Source organism: Pongo abelii, chromosome 10 (assembly GCF_028885655.2).
Source record: "Pongo abelii isolate AG06213 chromosome 10, NHGRI_mPonAbe1-v2.0_pri, whole genome shotgun sequence".
Taxonomy (NCBI): domain Eukaryota; kingdom Metazoa; phylum Chordata; class Mammalia; order Primates; family Hominidae; genus Pongo; species Pongo abelii.
Genome location: NC_071995.2, coordinates 35,748,434 through 35,770,456, shown reverse-complemented (window position 1 = coordinate 35,770,456; position 22,023 = coordinate 35,748,434). Strand labels below are relative to the sequence as shown.

At 41.6% G+C, this 22,023-nt stretch overlaps 1 pseudogene; it reads right to left on the bottom strand.

Annotated features, from left to right (window-relative positions):
• Positions 1-17,475: 17,475 nt before the first annotated feature.
• On the bottom strand, positions 17,476-19,676 carry LOC100461782 (tubulin beta-8 chain-like; annotated as a pseudogene).
• Positions 19,677-22,023: the final 2,347 nt, after the last annotated feature.

Here is a 22,023-nt window from a genome sequence, read left to right as displayed (position 1 = left end):
AATACAAATTTTGAAAGCTATAACATTTTTTAATCTACTTACATTTATAGGACTATAATTTTCAGACAAGCGTATGTCTATGTTATTCACATAACTATTATCTTTGTCAATACACAAATGAATAACAAAAGATAAAAGATCTGATTTATGTATCTAATTATCAGAATTCAGTTAGGCTTAATAGTCTTTATCAAGAATAGCATAAAAGCCTGTAAGATGGTAATTTATTTAGGTTTTCATAGATGTGATAGAAACACAAAATGACAGTAGCTCAAACATGGTGAAGGTTTATTTCTCATGAAAGTATGAATTTAGGTAAATCAAGGCTGTTATGGTAATCTACAGATTTATTTGTTGATGTGGTCTTTATCCTAAAGTTTCAAAGTAGAGAGAGATCCAAGAATTCCTCTTTCAAACAGTAAGATAAAGAAAATAGGGTCATCAGGGTCACAATCCTGCAGTTTAAGGACATGATCCAGACTTCTTATACACCACTTCCATTTACATTTTCTTAGTGACAGCTTAGTCATGCAACCACACCTATTTGCAAGGGAGGATAGGAAATGAAGTCTTTGTTCTGGGTAGCCATGTGCCCAGGAATAGCCATCAGTCTATGATTGGGTTGAAATGTGCTTTTATATAATATATTCTATATGAATGTGAATTTTATTGCAATGAAGTTCTTTAAGACAGTGGTACCCAAACATTTCTTCCAACCAAAAGTGAAATCCAACATATAAACTAGAGAAAGCTGAGCTAACTGATTAAAATGGTGGGTGTAGGAATGTTACCTGTATCATGAGTCTGCCTCTGCTCCCAGTTAATCCAGTCTTGCAAAGGAGCTTGAGGTTCCTAGGTCTTCATGGATCAGTATGTAAAACGTTCCTTTATAGTTTTAAATAGGTATTGATGTGTAATAAGGAACATATTTTGACCACTGTTAAAAAATCAATAGGTACTGCTAAGAAGAAATAAAATAATTTTATTGAGAGCAAGAAACAACCTCAGATAAGACTCCTTCAACTTTTGGTTAAATAACTTATTTTTCAAATGATATCTATGTGGTGATACCTGGGAGAGGCAAGTAATACTTTTTTTTTATAAACAATTGCTCACAATATTATTTCTGAATCATGAAGCCATTATTAACTTACATTCATCAAATTGCTAAGCAATGGCATTGTATTATGTGTTTGAAATAACCAGATTTTTTAAAAGCTTAACTAATGACTTTTCTATATCAGTACCTGTGTCTGACTTTGGAATGTGTGTGTGTGTGTGTGTGTGTGTGTGTGTGTGTGTTTTAATTTTATCCTTAAAATAAGTCTGCAAGCATGCCAGGTAAATGAGATTTTGTTAAGCCTAACTTCAAATCTTCAAATGCAATAAAGGAAGCCTTGCTTTTAAGAATATTTATAAGAAGTTTTATTTTAAGAAAGCAGCCTGATTCTGTGCTTTGATCTACATCAACAGAGAATCATAGAGTTTTTCAACTGCATGCTGGAAAAGGACTTTAAGGATTAGTTCCAATGACCCATCCAATGTTTAAATGTATTTTCATACTCAAAGGCCCAAGCTATTAATGAACTACACCAGAGCGGGACTTCATTTAAGGGACACATACATTATCACTAATAACGTGATTTTGCTTTTTCTGTTTCTTCATTACATTTTTGAAAGATCACAATTATTATTTCCTTCAATATAGGCACAGGAATGACTTGATAAAGCAAATGTTAAATTACTAAACCTGCTTATGTTTATTGTGAAAAAAGTGGCTGTTAATTGTTTAACTGTGGCCTGAGGGAAATTACTTGGAGATACCTTTAATTTTGACTTATAGTCACATGAAAGGTGATCTGTAGAAATGTCTGCAGAAAATGTGGAAACAAACACTGCAAAATTATTATGAACATTATATTTGTGGGGCTCCTTTTCAGCCTGTTAGAAAGTTTTCTGGCAAATAAATCATCTGAACAGCAATGTGACTAAAGGTGTAGAACATAGCATCGAGTTCTGATATTAAACCAACCTGGGAGAGATTGAGTTTATATTGCCTTTCTATTACCACTGTAACAAATTACTGCAAACTTGGTGGCTTCAAACAATTTACATTTATTCTCTTATAGTTTTGGAAATCTGAATTCCAAAATTATCTTACTGGCTTAAAGTCAAGGTGTTGGCAGGGACATGCTCCCTCTGGAGGTTCTAGGAGAGAATTCATTTCCAAAGGTTTTCCCATCCCTCATCTTGCGACCCCCATCTACATCTTTAAAGTCAGACACATCGGGTACAGTTCTGCCCACACCGCATTCATTTTATCTTCTCTTCTGTCTCCTTCTTTCACATGTAAGGACATGTGTTAACTTTGTATGCACCTGGACAATTCATTCTGTCTCTCTATTTTAAGGCTATTTGATTAGCAACCTTAATTCAACTTGCAATTTAATTCTCCTTGTAATTTGCCATGTAGACTTACATATCCACTGGTTCTGGGGATTAGGGTATGGGATCTTTCAGGGGATGTTATTCTGTCTATATTAAGGTTCTAAGGCAATATTTCAAAGAATTTTACAGAGTTCTTAGTCATATTATACATAGAGCTGAAATTTGAAGGAAGGAATAGTTTATTTTCTGATTAGAATAAAGAAGACAAAGCATTAAGTTGCCTTCTCAATGTCTCTACTTAGCCAACACAAAATACATTTTCTTCTCACTTGTCTCCCTACTTATGAAAACATCAACAGCACAGAGCAATAAAGTCAAATAAAAATCTCACTATCCTAAAGTATTTTTTAAAATTAGCAATAAAAATCTAGGTGGCAAATTTACTTGTTACAATTACTAAAGAATATGAATTCTCAAATTTAGTAGAAATGCTGTCTTCATAGTCAAGGGACTCAAGTCAGTTCTAAAATGTTAATTTCTCTTGTTAGTAATGTTCTTGTCTCCCTGAAAAAAAAAAAAGTAGTGTTTATGCCTTCACATAATACTTTAGCATCTGCTTTTTTTCATCCATCCCCCAAGGGTAAGAAAACGGTTAAGCTCTTTCCTCCTCTCTTGGAATTCATCAGTTACTGTCAATGAAGGGCTTGTGCTATGCACAGTAATGCACTATGTTTTTTGGACATGAAACATAAAAGAGCAACAACACATGTTTCTTGCCCTGGAAAATCAGTCAAAACAGTGGCATTAATTTTGAGAAACCAAAGAGAGCATATGATCCTTCGCATCATCACAATGTAGTGACCCAATATCTCTGAAGGGAAAGAAAAAGAGATTATATGAAATATGGAAACATGAAGTATGATAAAAATGAAAATTAGCTTTTGGTTTGCAAGAGTAATTACTGAAATATTTTCATAAAGCTAGAATTTTAAAACACCAGTATATGAATCCAAACTCATCGATACATTTACTGTTTCTTTATCAGATTATGCCTCCTCCATGATGCCTGTGAGAGGAAAAGATTCTACTAATAAAGGCTGCAGTCTGAGTTTTTACTAAGATATGGACATCCAATATACAGCCTGTTGGACATTTTTAAGTTAAAACAAAAATATTGTCCTAATTAGCTAGTCCAAATGAAAGTGCAGTAGTGTGAAGGACCTTCAAGAAGAGTTATTCCACTAACTTCCAAAGGTTATCAGATCTAGTTTTAAAGAGAGTTGAAAGTAATTATAAATTAGAAGCATTCAAGTTTAATTTTGCTAATATTCTGAAATTGGGCACTATGCATAAATATCCGCACTAATAAATACACTGGCCTGGAGTTGGAGTCATGTCTAACATCCACATAACAAATTGATTTCACCTTTTCTGAAAATGTGTAATGTAAAATTCTTATGTGTGGTACACATATGCTAACACATCCCACCATTTAACAAAGCCAGACATCTCAATTGTAGGATAATACTGTTAGCTAATTATGACTGTAGGGACAAACCTTACTAAAATGAACTTATATTTACAAGGGAGTAATAACTTGTTTTCAAGCCTTTGATTGGCACCATAGACGGACCTCAGTCTTCTTTTATTTTTTAAGAAAATATTATTTAATCCTTGTTATTGACATTTTGTTTGCCACTCTTAGCAGCTGTTTAACAATTACATTTATAAACTTGACAGGAGGCTTTTAGAAAATGGCTGAGAGTCTGTAATTGGGAATTGTACTTCACTTTTCTTGCTTCTGTTTTCTCTTCATAATAAGATGTTTGTTCCTTGTAAATAACTTCCTTAACTGTGTTATTGCCTTGAGGAGTACATGCAGTCACTCTGACCCAGGCAGCCTTATTAAGGTGATGGGGCCCTGGCGTCAGGCAATAATCAGACCAGCCAGGGCTGATTGTCACCTTCTTTCACTGCTGCTTGATATGGCTGGAAATAAAGGGCAATAGTAATTACTTCTCAAAAGGTAGGTGCTGAGAAGGCTTTTTTTCAGCGATATTGAAAGAAAGTTAATAAAGGCATACCTATAGAAAAACAGAATAGAATTTGGAAGACCAGAAGGAAGTTTATTTTAGAAGAGACACTGCCTCTCTTTCTTTCTCTTTCTCTGGTGCTGATCAGGATTTACTGGCTCTTTCTACTAGTTCCTGAAGAAGAACAAACTGTACATCACTCTCTTTTATAAAAGACTACCTCATTTCTAACTCAGTGAGATATAAATTAGCATAGGTACACTTGTGGCTACAACACATAATTTTCTGAGGTTATTTGAAGGGTTACAAAAGAGAGAAATAGGCTACACATAGGATTGTCTTAGTCCATTTTGTGCTGCTATAACATAATACCACAGACAGGATAATTTATAAGGAACAAAAGTTTATTGGATCAGGGTTCTTGAGGCTGGGAAGTCCAAGATTGAGGGGCCAGCATCTGGCAAGAGTCTCTTGTGGCATCATCCCATGGTGCAAGGGGGAAAAAAGGGTGAGAGAGAAAGAATGAGAAAAGGGGGCAAACTTGTTTTTCATAAGGAACCCGCTCCTGTGATAATGATATTAATTCACTCGTGATGGAAGATCCCACATGACCTAATCACTCACCTCTAAATACTATTTTAAATACTTAGCACAGTATTAAAAATATTCCGCCTCTTGATGCTGTTAGAATAGCAGCTAAATTTCAACATGATTTTGGAAGAACCAAACATTTAAACCATAGCAGGGGTCATGATTATAATCCTGGGAGAATGCCTATGAATGAGTCAAACAGCCTCCTCTGCCCCATAGTGGGCAAGGCCAAGAGCCTCTCCACTGTGTCAGTGGGGATTGTATTAGTTCTTGTGAATCCCATGGAAACCACAAGGGTCTTATTGCTTGGGTTCAGTGAGTCTGGTCTCCTCTCCAATTCATCAGGGTGTTGGGCTCACAGATGAAATAATATACCATTGTGTCTTTTTCTGCTGGGGCTGCCAGAGCAAAACCCCTTAGACTGGGTGGCTTAAACAACAGAAATTTATTTTTCACAGTTCTGGTAGCTAGATAACCAGATTAACATTGGTGGGATTGGTTTCTGGTGAGGGTTGTCTTCCTGGTTTTCAGACTGCTGCCTTCTTGCTTTGTGCACACGTGACATTTCCTCAGTGTGTGCTGGTGAAGAGAGTGAGAACCAGCTCTCTGATATTTCATTTCTCTAAGGGCACTAATCCCATCATACCAGGACCTTGTCTTCATGAACCAAGTACCTCCCAAAAACCCTATGCCCAAATATTATCACACTGCGAGTGAGAGCTTCAACATATGAATTTTGTGGGCACAAAAAATTTAGTACATAACACACTTTCCCTCAGATTGTTCCTAAGAAAAATTTGGGTGCTTGTAATGAGGGTTACACAACCTAAGCAAACTTCAAGATTACAAAAGATTTTAAAAGGGCCTGAGTGTACATTGCTAGCAAAAGTGACAAAATCTGGTGGTCTGATTCTTGTCCATTGAGTGAACAAGGAAGTACAAGGTACTATCTATAACTGTAGTTAACTTCTTTTTTATGTTTTACTTCCTCTCAAAACAATTCATAAGTAATTTGATAATATTAAGAAATTATGGATTCCAAACAATGATACTCTACTGGATGTAAAACTTTGACATACTAGACCATAAATTAGAAAAATATAGACTCCAGCCAGCTTTGCAGCAAGGAAACATTATTAGGAAGAAATGCATTAATCCCATGTATTGTGTATAATATGCATATTAATTTTTTATAGGATTTTAAGTATTAATATCTAAATTTATGTAAGTTTGTTTTACATCTGCACCTGTAGTGTTTATGGTGTGTCCTATTTATTGATATTTTTAAGAGCTTTAGGCATAAGAGCAGTAGGCTGAAATTGTTATTAAATGACCTACTTGATATTAAAAATGTCAGTTGATTTGATTAATCAAAGGAAGTCCATCTAATTAATTAAACACAATTACATTTAACCTTTTCAGCTTACAGAAATCCAACCACATGTAGGGAGCTTGCTCCCACACTATATTATCTGTAGCAGAGTCTTACTTGTTAGGCTATACCCATATTGTCTTGTCTTACAGTTAGAATAGTTTTCCTGGGGGTGGATAACAAGAAGAAATGGATTTTTTTAGTAATCAAAGTCATACTAAGTAACACATTCTTCTTGAATGCATAGCCAAAGTCATACTTCTCTGTGTTTGCTGTACCTACTTCTATTTCCTGATCAATAAATATTTCATCAGCAGTGACACAAGTAATAGAGTTAAAAGAGCATGTTGCACAGGCTTTATATAATCAGTCCTCTAATACTACTTAGATTCTATTAGAATATTTTGTTTGTGTGATTTTTTATTTTTAATAGCTCACAAAATACTACTTATATTAGGGGCATATCCCAAGTTTTAGAGATTGTAGGTAAGATATACAAATAATGTTTTGAAAATATTGGCCTACAAAGCCCAGAGGTTGTGCAAACCAGAAAGCCTGAATTAGAAGCAGACGTAAAATATTGTTGCCTAAACCCACTTAGTTATAGGAATGCAGTAACTATATGACTAAAAATTCATTTAATTCTTACAGTTTGGGGTCATGTAGATATGCTAAAGCATATATTAATAAAAATATAAGCAAACCAAAGCAAGATTCCAGTTGAAGAAGCAGAAATGGAAAGCTTTTTTGGATATATTATCGTATAGAAAATGTCATTTTATAGACAAAGTATTTCTAATAAAAATTTCATGATCCATAAGCCTTTTGAAATCAAGGATTAATTTTCTTTTTGTTTCCAGGCACTTGCTCTGTATGATTGTTGGTATTATTGATGATGTTGTTGTTAACTTATCTTGGCTTTCACTAAGGAAAGTATTAGTTTGCGTCTGGGATTCTACATACTTTTCCTTGTCTTTTTTTGTGTGCCAGGAAATGGGAGGTGAGTCCTAGCCATACAAATAAGGATGAAAAGTTGTTGCCAAAAATAGCTACCACTCACTGACACTTAATACATGGAAGCCACTCTGCAAAACACTTAAATTACCTCATTTTATCTTCAAGTATTAGGGCCCCTCTTTTGCAGATGAAGATACAGAAACAGAAGTACAAAGAGATCAAGTAACTTGCCGCATAATACATATTCTATAAATTATAGTCAGGATTTGAACTGATGTTGGTCAAATTCCAGAACCTATACTGTAGTTTCACCTTTTGTGACTAGGGCCTCATTTTAGGAATCAACCAACGAGAAAGAAGGTGAGAGCTGTTCAGCACAATCCCTTTAAGTGCATACTTAGGGCATGTGAAAAATAGATCTGTCTAGGGAGATTCCATGCCTCAGGGCCCAGAAGAAAGTACCTGAGGGACAATTAGCAGCTTAAAACTTTCTTCTCTAATTGAAATCTTGGAAATTTAAATTATTATATCAAGGTTAATACTAGTGGGAGTTGTAGGATAATGCTAATCTGTAACACTGCTCTAAAAATAAAAATTTTCTGCTAATAAAGTGGATAGAGATAGTGAAATATTGATTTATTTTTCTTGTCTTTTTGTTTTTTTAATTATACTTTAAGTTCTAGGGTACATGTGCACAACGTGCAGGTTTGTTACATATGCATACATGTGCCATGTTGGTGTGCTGCACCCATTAACTCATAATTTACATTAGGTATATCTCCTGATGCTTCCCTCCCTCCTCCCCCCACCCCAAAACAGGCCCCAGTGTGTGATGTTCCCCTTCCTGTGTCCATCTGTTCTCATTGTACAATTCCCACCTATGAGTGAGAACATGCGGTGTTTGGTTTTTTTGTCCTTGGGATAGTTTGCTGAGAATGATGGTTTACAGCTTCATCCACATCCCTACAAAGGACATGAACTCATCATTTTTTATGGCCACATATTATTCCATGGTGTATATGTGCCACATTTTCTTAATCCAGTCTATCATTGATGGACATTTGGGTTGGTTCCAAGTCTTTGCTATTGTGAATAGTGCCACAATAAACATACGCGTGCATGTGCCTTTATAGCACCATGATTTATAATCCTTTGGGTATATGCCCAGTAATGGGATGGATGGGTCAAATGGAATTTCTAGTTCTAGATCCCTGAGGAATCACCACACTGTCTTCCACAATGGTTGAACTAGTTTACAGTCCCACCAACAGTGTAAAAGTGTTCCTATTTCTCCACATCCTATCCAGCACCTGTTGTTTCCTTTTAATGATCACCATTCTAACTGGTGTGAAATGGTATCTCACTGTGGTTTTGATTTGCATTTCTCTGATGGCCAGTGATGATGAGCATTTTTTGTTGTGTCTGTTGGCTGCATAAATGTCTTCTTTTGAGAAGTGTCTGTTCATATCCTTCACCCAATTGTTGATGGGGTTGTTTCTTTCTTATAAATTTGTTTGAGTTCTTTGTACATTCTGGAAATTAGCAGTCAGGTGAGTAGATTGCAAAAATTTTCTCCCATTTTGTAGGTTGCCTGTTCACTCTGATGGTAGTTTCTTTTGCTGTGCAGAAGCTCTTTAGTTTAATTAGATCCCATTTGTCAATTTTGGCTTTTGTTGCCATTGCTTTTGGTGTTTTAGACATGAAGTCCTTGCCCATGCCTATGTCCTGAATGGTATTGCCTAGGTTTTCTTCAAGAATTTTTATGGTTTTAGGTCTAACATTTAAGTCTTTAATCCATCTTGAATTAATTTTTGTATAAGGTGTAAGGAAGGGATCCAGTTTCAGCTTTCTACATATGGCTAGCCAGTTTTCCCAGCACCATTTATTAAATAGGGAATCCTTTCCCCATTGCTTGTTTTTGTCAGGTTTGTCAAAGATCAGATAGTTGTAGATATGCAGCATTATTTTTGAGGGCTCTGTTCTGTTCCATTGGTCTATATCTCTGTTTTGGTACCAGTACCATGCTGTTTTGGTTACTGTAGCTTTGCTTGTAGTACACTTTGAAGTCAGGTAGTGTGATACCTCCAGCTTTGTTGTTTTGGTTTAGGATTGACTTGGTGATGCGGGCTCTTTTTTGGTTCCATATGAAGTTTAAAGCAGATTTTTCCAATTCTGTGAAGAAAGTCATTGGTAGCTTGATGGGGATGGTATTGAATCTATAAATTACCTTGGGCAGTATGGCCATTTGCACAATATTGATTCTTCCTACCCGTGAGTATGGAATGTTCTTCCATTTGTTTGTGTCCTCTTTGATTTCATTGAGCAGTGGTTTGTAGTTCTCCTTGAAGAGGTCCTTCACATCCCTTGTTAGTTGGATTCCTAGGTATTTTATTCTCTTTGAAGCAGTTGTGAATGGGAGTTCACTCATGATTTGGCTCTCTGTTTGTCTGTTATTAGTGTATAAGAATGCTTGTGATTTTTGCACATTGATTTTGTATCCTGAGACTTTGCTGAAGTTGCCTATCAGCTTAAGGAGATTTTGGGCTGAGAAGATGGGGTTTTCTAGATATACAATCATGTCATCTGCAAACAGGGACAATGTGACTTCCTCTTTTCCTAATTAAATACCTTTTATTTCCTTCTCCTGCCTGATTGCCCTGGCCAGAACTTCCAACACTGTGTTGAATAGTAGTGGTGAGAGAGGGCATCCCTGTCTTGTGCCAGTTTTCAAAGGGAATGCTTCCAGTTTTTGCCCATTCAGTATGATATTGGCTGTGAGTTTGTCATAGATAACTCTTATTATTTTGAGATACGTCCCATCAATACCTAATTAATTGAGAGTTTTTAGCATGAAGCTTGTTGAATTTTGTCAAAGACCTTTTCTGCATCTATTGAGATTTTTTCTTTGGTTCTGTTTATATGGTGGATTACGTTTATTGATTTGCGTATGTTGAACCAGCCTTGCATCCCAGGGATGAAGCCCACTTGATCATGGTGGATAAACTTTTTGATGTGCTGCTGGATTCAGTTTGCCAGTATTTTATTGAGGATTTTTGCATCGCAAGGATATTTGTCTAAAATTGTCTTTTTTTGTTGTGTCTCTGCCGGGCTTTGGTATCAGGACGATGCTGGCCTCGTAAAATGAGTTATGGAGGACTCCCTCTTTTTCTGTTGATTGGAATAGTTTCAGAAGGAATGGTACCAGCTCCTTCTTGTACCTCTGGTAGAATTTGGCTGTGAATCCAACTGGTCCTGGACTTTTTTTGGTTGGCAAGCTATTAATTATTGCCTCAATTTCAGAGCCTGTTATTGGTCTATCCAGAGATTCAACTTCTTCCTGATTTAGTCTTGGGAGGGTGCATGTGTCAAGGAATTTATCCATTTCTTCTAGACTTTCTAATTTATTTGCATAGAGGTATTTATAGTATTCTCTGATGGTAGTTTGTATTTCTGTGGGATCGGTTGTGATATCCCCTTTATCATTTTTTATTGCGTCTATTTGATTCTTCTCTCTTTTCTTCTTTATTAGTCTTGCCAGTGGTCTATCAATTTTGTTGATCTTTTCAAAAAACCAGCTCCTGTATTCATTGATTTTTTGAAGGGCTTTTTGTGTCTCTATTTCCTTCAGTTCTGCTCTGATCTTCATTATTTCTTGCCTTCTGCTAGCTTTTGAATGTGTTTGCTCTTGCTTCTCTAGTTCTTTTAATTGTGATGTTAGGGTGTGAATTTTAGATCTGTCCTGCTTTCTCTTGTGGGCATTTAGTGCTATAAATTTCCCTCTACACACTGCTTTGAATGTGTCCCAGAGACTCTGGTATGTTGTCTTTGTTCTTGTTGGTTTTAAAGAACATCTTTATTTCTGCCTTCATTTTGTTATGTACCCAGTAGTCATTCAGGAGCAGGTTGTTCAGTTTCCATGTAGTTGAGTGGTTTTGAGTGAGTTTCTTAATCCTCAGTTTTAGTTTGATTGCACTGTGGTCTGAGAGACAGTTTGTTATAATTTCTATACTTTTACATTTGCTGAGGAGTGCTTTACTTCCAACTATGTGGTCAATTTTGGAATAGGTGTGGTGTGGTGCTGAAAAGAATGTATATTCTGTTGATTTGGGGTGGAGAGTTCTGTAGATGTCTATTAGGTCTGCTTGGTGCAGAGCTGAGTTCAATTCCTGGATATGCTTGTTAACTTCCTGTCTCGTTGATCTGTCTAATGTTGACAGTGGTGTGTGAAAGTCTCCCATTGTTATTGTGTGGGAGTCTAAGTCTCTTTGTAGGTCACTAAGGACTTGCTTTATGAATCTGGGTGCTCCTGTATTGGGTGCATATATATTTAGGATAGTTAGCTCTTCTTGTTGAATTGATCCCTTTACCATTATGTAATGGCCTTCTTTGTCTCTTTTGATCTTTGTTGGTTTAAAGTCTGTTTTATCAGAGACTAGGATTGTAACCCCTGCCTTTTTTTGTATTCCATTTGCTTGGTAGATCTTCTTCCATCCCTTTATTTTGAGCCTATGTGTGTCTCTCCACGTGAGATGGATCTCCTGAATACAGCACACTGATGGGTCGTGACTGTTTATCCAATTTTCCAGTCTGTGTCTTTTAATTGGAACATTTAGCCCATTTACATTTAAGGTTAATATTGTTATGTGTGAATTTGATCCTGTCATTATGATGTTAGCTGGTTATTTTGGTCATTAGTTGATGCAGTTCCTTCCTAGCCTTGATGGTCTTTACAATTTGGCATGTTTTTGCAGTGGCTGGTACCGGTTGTTCCTTTCCATGTTTAGTGCTTCCTTCAGGAGCTCTTTTAGGGCAGGCCTGGTGGTGTCAAAATCTCTCAGCATTTGCTTGTCTGTAAAGTATTTTATTTCTCCTTCGCTTATGAAACTTAGTTTGGCTGGATATGAAATTCTGGGTTGAAAAATCTTTTCTTTAAGAATGTTGAATATTGGGCCCCACTCTCTTCTGGTTTGTAGAGTTTCTGCAGAGAGATCAGCTGTTAGTCTGATGGGCTTCCCTTTGTGGGTAACCCAACCTTTCTCTCTGGCTTCCCTTAACATTTTTTCCCTCATTTCAACTTTGGTGAATCTGACAATTATGTGTCTTGGAGTTGCTATTCTTGAGGAGTATCTTTGCGGTGTTCTCTGTATTTCCTGAATTTGAATGTTGGCCTGCCTTGCTAGATTGGGGATGTTCTCCTGGATAATATTCTGCAGAGTGTTTTCCAACTTGGTTCCATTCTCCCCGTCACTTTCAGGTACACCAATCAGACATAGATTTGGTCTTTTCACATAGTCCCATATTTCTTGGATGCTTTGTTGGTTTCTTTTTATTCTTTTTCTCTAAACTTCTCTTCTTGCTTCATTTCATTCATTTCATCTTCCATCACAGATACCCTTTCTTCCAATTGATCGAATCAGCTACTGAGGCTTGTGCATTCATCATGTAGTTCTCATGCCTTGGTTTTCAGCTCCATCAGGTCCTTTAAGGACTTCTCTGCATTGTTTATTCTAGTTAGCCATTCATGTATTTTTTCTTTTAAGGTTTTTATCTTCTTTGCCATAGGTTCGAACTTCCTGATTTAGCTCGAGTAGTTTGATCGTCTGAAGCCTTCTTCTCTCAACTCATCAAAGTCATTCTCTGTCCAGCTTTGTTCCATTGCTGGTGAGGAGCTGCGTTCGTTTGGAGGAGGAGAGGTGCTCTGATTTTTAGTTTCCAGTTTTCCTGCTCTGTTTTTCCCTATATTTGTGGTTTTATCTATATTTGGTCTTTGAGGATGGTGACATACAAATGTGGTCTTTTGTGGATGTCCTTTCTGTTTGTTAGTTTTCCTTCTAACAGTCAGGATCCTCAGCTGCAGGTCTTTTGGAGTTTGCTGGAGGTCCACTCCAGACCCTGTTTGCCTGGGTATCAGCAGTGGAGGCTGCAGAACAGCGAATATTGCTGAACAGCAAATGTTGCTGTCTGATCGTTCCTCTGGAAGTTTTGTCTCAGAGGGGTACTCGGCCATGTGAGGTGTCAGTCTGCTCCTACTCGGGGGGTGCCTCCCAGTTAGGCCACTCGGGGGTCAGGGACCCACTTGAGGAGGCAGTCTATCCGTTCTCAGATCTCCAGCTGCATGCTGGGAGAACCACTACTCTCTTCAAAGCTTTCAGAGAGGGACATTTAAGTCTGCAGAGGTTTCTGCTGTCTTTTTTTTGGTTATGCCCTGCCTCCAGAGGTGGAGTCTACAGAGTCAGGCAGGCCGCCTTGAGCTGTGGTAAGCTCCACCCAGTTCAAGCTTCCCAGACGCTTTGTTTACCTACTCAAGCCTCAGCAATGGCAGGCGCCCCTCTCTCAGCCTCGCTGCCACCTTGCAGTTTGATCTCAGACTGCTGTGCTAGCAATGAGCGAGGTTCCATGGGCATAGGACCCTCCAAGCCAGGCACGGGATATAATCTCCTGGTGGGCCGTTTGCTAAGACCATTGGAAAAGTGCAGTATTAGGGTGGGAGTGACCCAATTTTCCAGGTGCCATCTGTCACCCCTTTCTTTGACTAGGAAAGGGAATTCCCTGATCCCTTGAACTTCCTGGGTGAGGCCATGCCTCGCCCTGGTTCGGCTCACTCTCAGTGTGCTGCATCCACTGTCCTGCACCTATTGTCTGACACTCTTGGGGTTTATTTTAATGTGATTTTTTATATTTCCTGTACTTTTGTCATGGAAGAAATGTTGGATAAAGAGCAATTTGTCAAGTCTCAACTAATTTAGGTTTAATTCATGCTTTGCACAAAAATTTTGTGTTTAGGCTGCTGAAAGCTTCACAAGACCATTGTTAAGAGGCAAATGTCCCATGTGAGTGGAGGAGGATGCGTAGATTTGTCTGACACAGATTCTCTACAGGAATGGATCAACATGACTGGCTTCCTTTGTGCCCTTGGGGGAGTGTGCCTCCAGCAGAAAAGTAATTCTGGCCTGGCAACCTATAGCCCACCCATGGGTCCAGTCAGTGAATGTAAGATTCCATGATTTCAGTGATGTCCTCAGAGGGAAATGCAGATACACCTGTTAGCAAATGTATGGATCAGCTGTTTTCCTTAATAGTGTGTAACCATGAGAAAGTGGGACTTCAATGTTAAGGATCTGGTGGGTCTAGATTTGAGTCCTGTTCTTTATCTGATGCTATTTAACAAACTGAAGAATACCATCAGCAAGTTTTTTGACTCCCAAGGACAGGTAAAGTGTGTTCTTTTTTATTTTTTACCTTTCCCTATGAATATAGTGACTTGTTTGAAATAAGGAAGGCTTTTTCTTTCCAAGTATTTAAATTAGGTGCTCACAGTTTTTAAAAATTGCCAAAACATTGCAGAAAGAAGAGTCATCTCAATGTAGGGGTCAGCTTGCTTCTTAGGAACTCTGGTGTGTATGTGTGCCTGAGGGTATACATGCCTTGTGTATGGGTATGAGTGTCTGCATATATCTGTATGCCTGTTTGGCTGTGTGCCTGTGGGTGCACGTCTCTGTTTGTGTGTTTAGATCAGTTGGTTTCATCTCTCTAAGGGTCTGTCTTCTGGGCATTGATGGCAAATCATTAATATGTTTGTTCTTTCTATAGGTTTTAGTGACTGATACCAATACTCAATTTGTGGAGCAAACCATAGCTATAATGGAGAACTTGCTAGATAATCATACTGAAGGCAGCTCTGAACATCTAGGGCAAGCTAGCATTGAACCAATTATGTTATATCTGGTCAGGTAAGCATTCTACTGAAATGTAGCAGAACCATACTTTAAGAGATAAGAAAAACCTCTTACACATTGATATTGGTAGTAATTGATAAAATAATTTGTCATTCTTTACTGCACACAAACTAGAGTGTGACAATAAGGTAACCAGAAGTTATGTACGTTCTCATAAAAATAAATATCTTATTGTTTTCAGACTTACATTTAGTTCATTTAATTGACTACTAAAGTATTTTTAACGACTCCAGCATGCAGAAGGGCCCCGATCCATGCTGTTTCCATATCCAAGCCCAAGCTTGTCTAGAGCGTCAACAAATACAAGCCTCACTGCATTCCCTGCAAGACAAAACTGAGCCCTACAACCCCCACTACACTGGTTAGCTGCCAGTCCCAGCCCCTGCTCCCTCCTGGGCCCCTCTCTGTACAGTTCTGAAGTCCTGCAAGAATGTTGAGGTCCTAAGCTGACTCCCACCCAAACAGGTAAACATCCAGAGGCCTCCAGGGGTAGAGAACATACCCAGACAGGTTCTGCTGCCCGTAGGCTTGATGTCCTTCCCCCACAACATGCCATGCTTGTCTGGTGGCACGGGGGGTTCCAGAAACATGGGAAACCTGGGCCTGTAGCTGGCATATGGAAAAGAGGCCTGGAAAAGCACCACTCCTGTTCCCCAGATGGAACCAGGTAATTGGGAAATACATGGGTACCAAGCCTGACCCCCACTCACACCCAGGTGGGAACTGTAGCAGTGACTTGTCCCTTCTGCCACTCTGGCTGTACCACTACAGGAGGAACATCTGACCCCACACGTGAGTGGAGACACTAGGTGTGGGCAGGTTCCAGTGGTTGCTGCAGCTGAACCTTCCCAACCAGATCCATGGAAGGCCATCTCAGATTGGTGCACACCTGGGTTGGGCAAGGACACCCCTCAGAGGGTGAGAGCCATTGAGGAGCGCTATCACAGAGGCCCCTTTTCCTGCTCGGAAAACAGGCTGGAGGAGTACGTGGGACCTCTCCCTCTTCCTAGCTGCTTCCAGGAGCCACTTCCTTCAAGATGAGGCACTCTCCTGCCAGCCTGTTCCTATTTGGCTGCAATAGGCCATTGCCAACATTCAGAGAAAAGAAAGGAGCCTCACCTCTTTTCTCTGACGCATCTGAGGCAGGTGTTATGCCCAGGGGACCTGGGGTAGAACCTGTACATCTGCCCACCCCCAGGCCATGCTGGCTTCATCTTTTCTGTGTGATGGGGGTGGGGTAGGAATTACCAAGAGGTCATCACACAGGCCGTGAACAAGTTCTGCAAGAGCCAGGTAGAAGAACACTGTCCTGGCATGCTGCCCAGCACCCAGCTCACACACACATCTCTTATTTGAAGCTTCTCCAAAGCAGGCTTTGAAGTCCAGGCTCCCCGAGAAGCCTGGGGAGGAGACTCTGCCAGGCTAAAGGGCCTATCCCCAAAGGTGCCACCCTCACCAGTCTCATCCTGACAATCTTATTTTTGCCCTGAAATTCTGGAGTGGGGGACAGGGAGACAGCAGACACTGTGCATTAGCCACCTTTCTAGAGAGCATCAGCCCTCCAGACTGATGCAGGTCAGACCTCCACTCGGGCGTTTTTCTCACTGGTTGCCAGTTGGGGGAAGCAGCACTTGTGAGCACCTGCCTGTCTCCTCAGATCCTGTTCAGAAACCCCATTTGTGCCTTTGGAGAGACTGCCCTGAGCACACAGGCCCAGCAACCACCATCTATGGCCCCCAGGACCTAATCCTCTTCTACATAGGGTTCAGTGCATGGGAGTATACACTGGGCTCGATTCCTGCCCACTAGTCCCTGGCAGATATCCCATGCCCACCTCATTAAGAGAATGAGGCCACACAAACACACCCAGATTGTCATGGTGATGGAGTGGCTGGAGTCCTACCTGCCCACCCCTCATTTGGTTCAGAACCAGCTGTCTGACCACATCCCTACCCTGAGGTGGGACTTTGGGAACATTGTCCATCAGGGTCACTGACCACTTTTAAAGTTCCAGAAACAGAGTGCCAGCTGTTTCCCTGGAAGTTTGCTACATGGGATAAGCCAAGGGTTGCCTTCAGGAACAGGTTTTTCACCATATAGCTGCCCAAGGCCCAGGGCATCCCCAAGTTCATGTGAAGCCTGTCTTCCATGTCCACAGCCCATGCTGACCCCTCCTGGAACCACTGGAATGCTTGTTTCTGGGCATGTGATAAGCCCAGACAGCTTCAGCCTTGCAGGACAACTATGCACATCTGGCAGCAGTAGCCACAGGGCCTATAGAAAGAAGTTGGAGGTGAAACCAGATGCTATGAGAATACTTTATTAGGCAAAACCACATACTATAAAAGTGCTTCAAAATGCAGCAGGAGGAGAAGTGAAGACCCAAATGAACAAGTGCCTAGGCCACCTCCTCCTCAGCATACTCCTCAAACTCCTCCTCATCAGCTGTGGCAACCTGATATTGCTGATATTCAGACACAAGTTCGTTCATGTTGCTCTAGGCCTCTGTGAACTATGTCTCGTCCATGCCCTCGCCCCTGTACCAGTGGAGGAAGGCCTTGTACCTAAACATTGCTGTAAACTGCTCTGAGACAAGCTTAAAGAGTTCCTGGATGGCCGTGTTGTTGCCAATGAAAGTGGATGATGTTTTTAGCCCCTGGGGTGGGATGTCACAGACGGCTGTTTTTATGTTGTAGGAGAGCCAGTCAACAAAGTAGCTGCTGTTCTTATTTTGAATGTTGAATATTTGTTCATCCACCTCCCACATGGACATGCAATCCCTGAAAATGGCAGCTGCCGTTAGGTAGTGGCCATGGTGGGGGTCACAGGTGGCCATCATATTCTTAGCATCAAACATCTGCTGGGTAAAGTCAGCCATGGTCAGGGCCCAGTACTGCTGGCTGCCCCGGCTGGTCAGTGGGGCAAAGCCAGGCATGAAGAAATGCAGCCCGGGAAACAGAATCAAGTTCATGGCCAGCTTCCGCAGGTCAGCATTCAGCTGGCCTGGGAAACACAGGCACGTGGTGACCCCACTCATGATAGCGTAGCAGACACCAGGTGGTTCAGGTCGTCATATGTGGGTGTGGGGAGTTTTAGGGTTCTGGAACAGATGTTATATAGAGCTTTGTTATCTACGCAAAAGGTCTCATCTGCATTATCTATGAGCTGGTGGATTCAGAGGGTGGCATTGCAGGGTTCCACAACAGTGTCTGACACCTTGGGTATGGGCAGGATGCTGAATGGTTTATGATCATGTCTGGATACTCCTCCCGGATCTTACTAATGAGAAGGGTACCCATCCTAGACCCAGTCCCCACACCCAGGGAGTGGGTCAGCTGGAAAGCCTGTAGGCAGTCACAGCTCTCAGACTCCTTTCTGACAATGTCTATCACTGACTCCATCAGCTCTGCACCTTTTGTATAGTGCCCCTTGGCCCAGTTGTTTCCGGCCCCACACTGACCTGTAAGACAGTACAGCCAGTCACTCAATGGCCAGGTGTATGGTCATCAGTGGTCATCACCACAATGCAAAATGCACCAAGTGTCACATGTGAGGTGAGAACACCAATCACCCTGCAGGTGGAGCAAATGAAACCCTTTCCCCCAGAGTTACAGGACAGCAGCCTCCCCTGTTAGAAATTAAATCAGGAGCCAAACCTGAGACAGGCTAACAGACCTCCCTGCAGGTGGCTCCTGTCCATTTTCAGGGAAGGCAGTAGCCAAGGCCCCAGCTCAGCTCCCTGCAGGGAGTTTACATCAGTAGCTCCTCACATTAAGACACCTGGGCCTTCCTCCCAAAGCCCGTTTAGGAGAGGCAGATCGAGCAACTAGGAGGATAGGAGGGTGTTCAGGGGCCCTGGCTCCACTGTTCCCACAGCGATGACTTGGGGCATTCCTAGACTTTAAGCTACCCTGGCTAAGGAGCCGCACCCCAGTCCTCACCCAAGGCTCACCAAAGACGAAGTTGTCTGGCCTGAAAATCTGCCCCAAGGGCCCCGAGCGCACAGAGTCCATGGCGCCCAGCTCCAGATCCATGAGCACAGCACGGGGCACGTACCTGCCACCTGAGTGGGACTCGAGGGCATTAGCAAGGGGAGGGCCGCCATTCCCAGGAGGGCGGTTGGGGAGGGACTGGGGTCTCACAGCTGGACTCATTGTAGTACACGTTGATACGCTCCAGCTGCAGGTCGCTGATCCCGTGGTAGGTGCCAGTGGAGTCGATGGCATGTTCATCAGAGATCACCTCCCAGAACTGCAAGAGATGGGAGGGGCCAGACAGGCAGGGCTGAGTCACGGAGGCCAGGGAGCCGGAGGCGCCCCAGTCCCTCTCCCACCCCCTCCCTCATCCACACTCCCATCCCTAGGCCGCCGTGTCCCTGGGGTCCACCCTGGCCGCCTCGCCAGCCGGCCAGTTCCACCGCGTCCCTGGCAGGGAGCCCAGGGGCCACAACGCAGGGGCACCACCCCCACCACTGCCGCTACCAACATCTTCCCTGGCCACCCGGCAGGCCCGAGCTGGGCCCTCAGAGCCCTGGCTGCCAACCTTGGTGCCGATCTTGTTCCCGCACTGCCCGGTCTGCATGAGCACAATCTGACTCATGGCCAAGGTGGGATTAGGGCGGCAGGAGAAACGCCAGAAGGAGGAGCAGAGGCACAGCGACCCAGCCCAGGTGTACCCACCTGTTAATCCCTTGGAGTTGAACGTCTGTTGGAGAGCTGAGGTGCCCTTGCTGTGGTCCTTTCCACCTTGGGGAAAGCTGGTCAGCTGGAGAGCTTCCTACCATGTCTTTAGTAAGACTAAATCCCTAGCTGAGCTGAAACTGAATTTTCCTCCTATGTGGGAGGGGAAAAACTCTTGTTTCCATATTCACAGAGTGCTTTGCACCTGTCCTAGATTGGTGACATATTTTTGTGATTTATGAGTCTTTTCATCTATTAGGAGATCTGTGGTTAGGAAAGGCCTTCCGTATGTTAACTCAACAGGACTTAATCATAAGTTTTACTTTGGAGCAGTTCAAACCCGCAGTAAGCTATGGGTGTCAGAGATAGTCAGGCCTCTGCTTTATCTAGAGTCTTCTTTGGAGTAGGATTAGCCCTTTCACCTTTCCAGAGGACTGCAGCCTCCACGCAGAGTGAAGGTAATATTAGATTATTAAAGCTGAGGATAGGTATTGGGATACGCCTGCTGTGAAAGATGGGCCATTGCCACTTTGCAGGCTTTTAGATTACCCAAACTGAGGAATTATTTCTTCCGGTAAACATTTTTCAGATGGGGTGCGGAATGCCTTGATCTAACCAGTGAAGGTATCAGTAAGCCTTAGCAAATATTTGAATCTCCTGCAGAAAGGCATCTGAGTAAATTAGAGTTGCCAGTTCTCACCTGGATAGATTCCTCAATGTTGGACAGGTTTAACTGGAGAAGGAGAAAATTGCTGGCCATTTGGGTCATGTCAGGCACAGAGCTCACAGGGCTGAGTCACCTGTTTTAGTGTCTTGAAACGATTTACCCCCATAAACAAATGAGACATTAACAGAAACAAAGAATCCCTTTTAGGGTGAAAAGAATCATGAAAGTGCTGAATTATTTTCCTATGATTGGTACTTGGTATTAGTAATTTATTACCATCATTCAGCCAGCCAGAGGGGTCCTGGACTGAATGGCAAACCCTGGCCCATTTTTGTTCTTCTTCGGAGTATTCTGGCCCAGTTCTATGTATGCTGACCAGCACGCCCATAAGCTTCATTGGCCCTTTCAGTGCAGGGGCCTTGGCTGTGGCATCTACAAGGGCATTTCCTTTTACGTGGTCAGTCTGTCTTTTGAAGTCCTCTGCAGTTAATTATAGTCACTTTTTGGCAGCAAAGCATCATTCTAACAAGCTCAAAATCTGAATGATGTTGTATGGAAAAGCCCTTGGAGGTCAGGAGTCCCTACCCATTCCAAATTGCAGCATAAGCATGAAGCACTAAAAAATCATACTTGGAATCAGTGTAAATGTTAACTTTTAAATCCTTTCCCAACTGCAGGGGCCTAGTAAGTTCAATTAACTCAGCTTTTTGAGCTGAGGTAGAGGCCAGCAATGCTTGTGCCTTGATTCTCTTGTGCTGACTAATAATAGTATATCTACTCCTCCTGTTTTCCTGATGCATAAAACAACTTGCATCTGTTAACCACTCTTCCTTGGGATGGTCAAGGGGCTCATCTCTCTTAAGTCTGGCCTCCTAGAATAAATTTGTTTTATAACCTGTGACATGCTTTGGCTGTGTCCCCAGTCAAATCTTATCTTGAATTATAGCTCCCATAATTCCCATATATCATGGGAGGGACCAAGTGGGAGGTAATTGAATTGGGGGACAGGTCTTTCCCATGCTGTTCTTGTGACAGTGAATAAGCCTTATGAGATCTGATGGTTTTATTTATTTATTTATTTATTTTTGAGACATAGTCTTTCTCTGTTGCCCAGGCTGAAGTGTAGTAGCATGATCTCGGCTCACTGAAATCTCTGACTCCTGGGTTCAAGTGATTCTCCTGTCTCAGCCTCCCAAGTATCTGGGATTACAAGTGCCCACCACCATGCCTGGCTAATTTTTGTACTTTTAGTATAGACGGGGTTTCACCCTGTTGGCCAGGCTGGTCTCAAAATCTTGACCTCAGGTGATCCACCGCCTTGGCCTCCCAAAGTGATGGGATTACAGCTAATGGTTTTATAAAGGGGAATTTCCCTACACAAGCTCTTTTGCCTGCTGCCATGTAAGAGATGTGACTTTGCTCCTCATTTGCCTTCTGCCATGAGTCTGAGGCATCCCCAATCATGTGGAACTGTGAGTTGATTAAACCTCTTTTCTTTATAAATTACCCAGCCTCAGATATGTCTTTATTAGCAGCATGAGAATAGACTAATACAACCTGTATGCCAGAAAGGCTGGGAGCACCTGTGGACTCTGGCAGA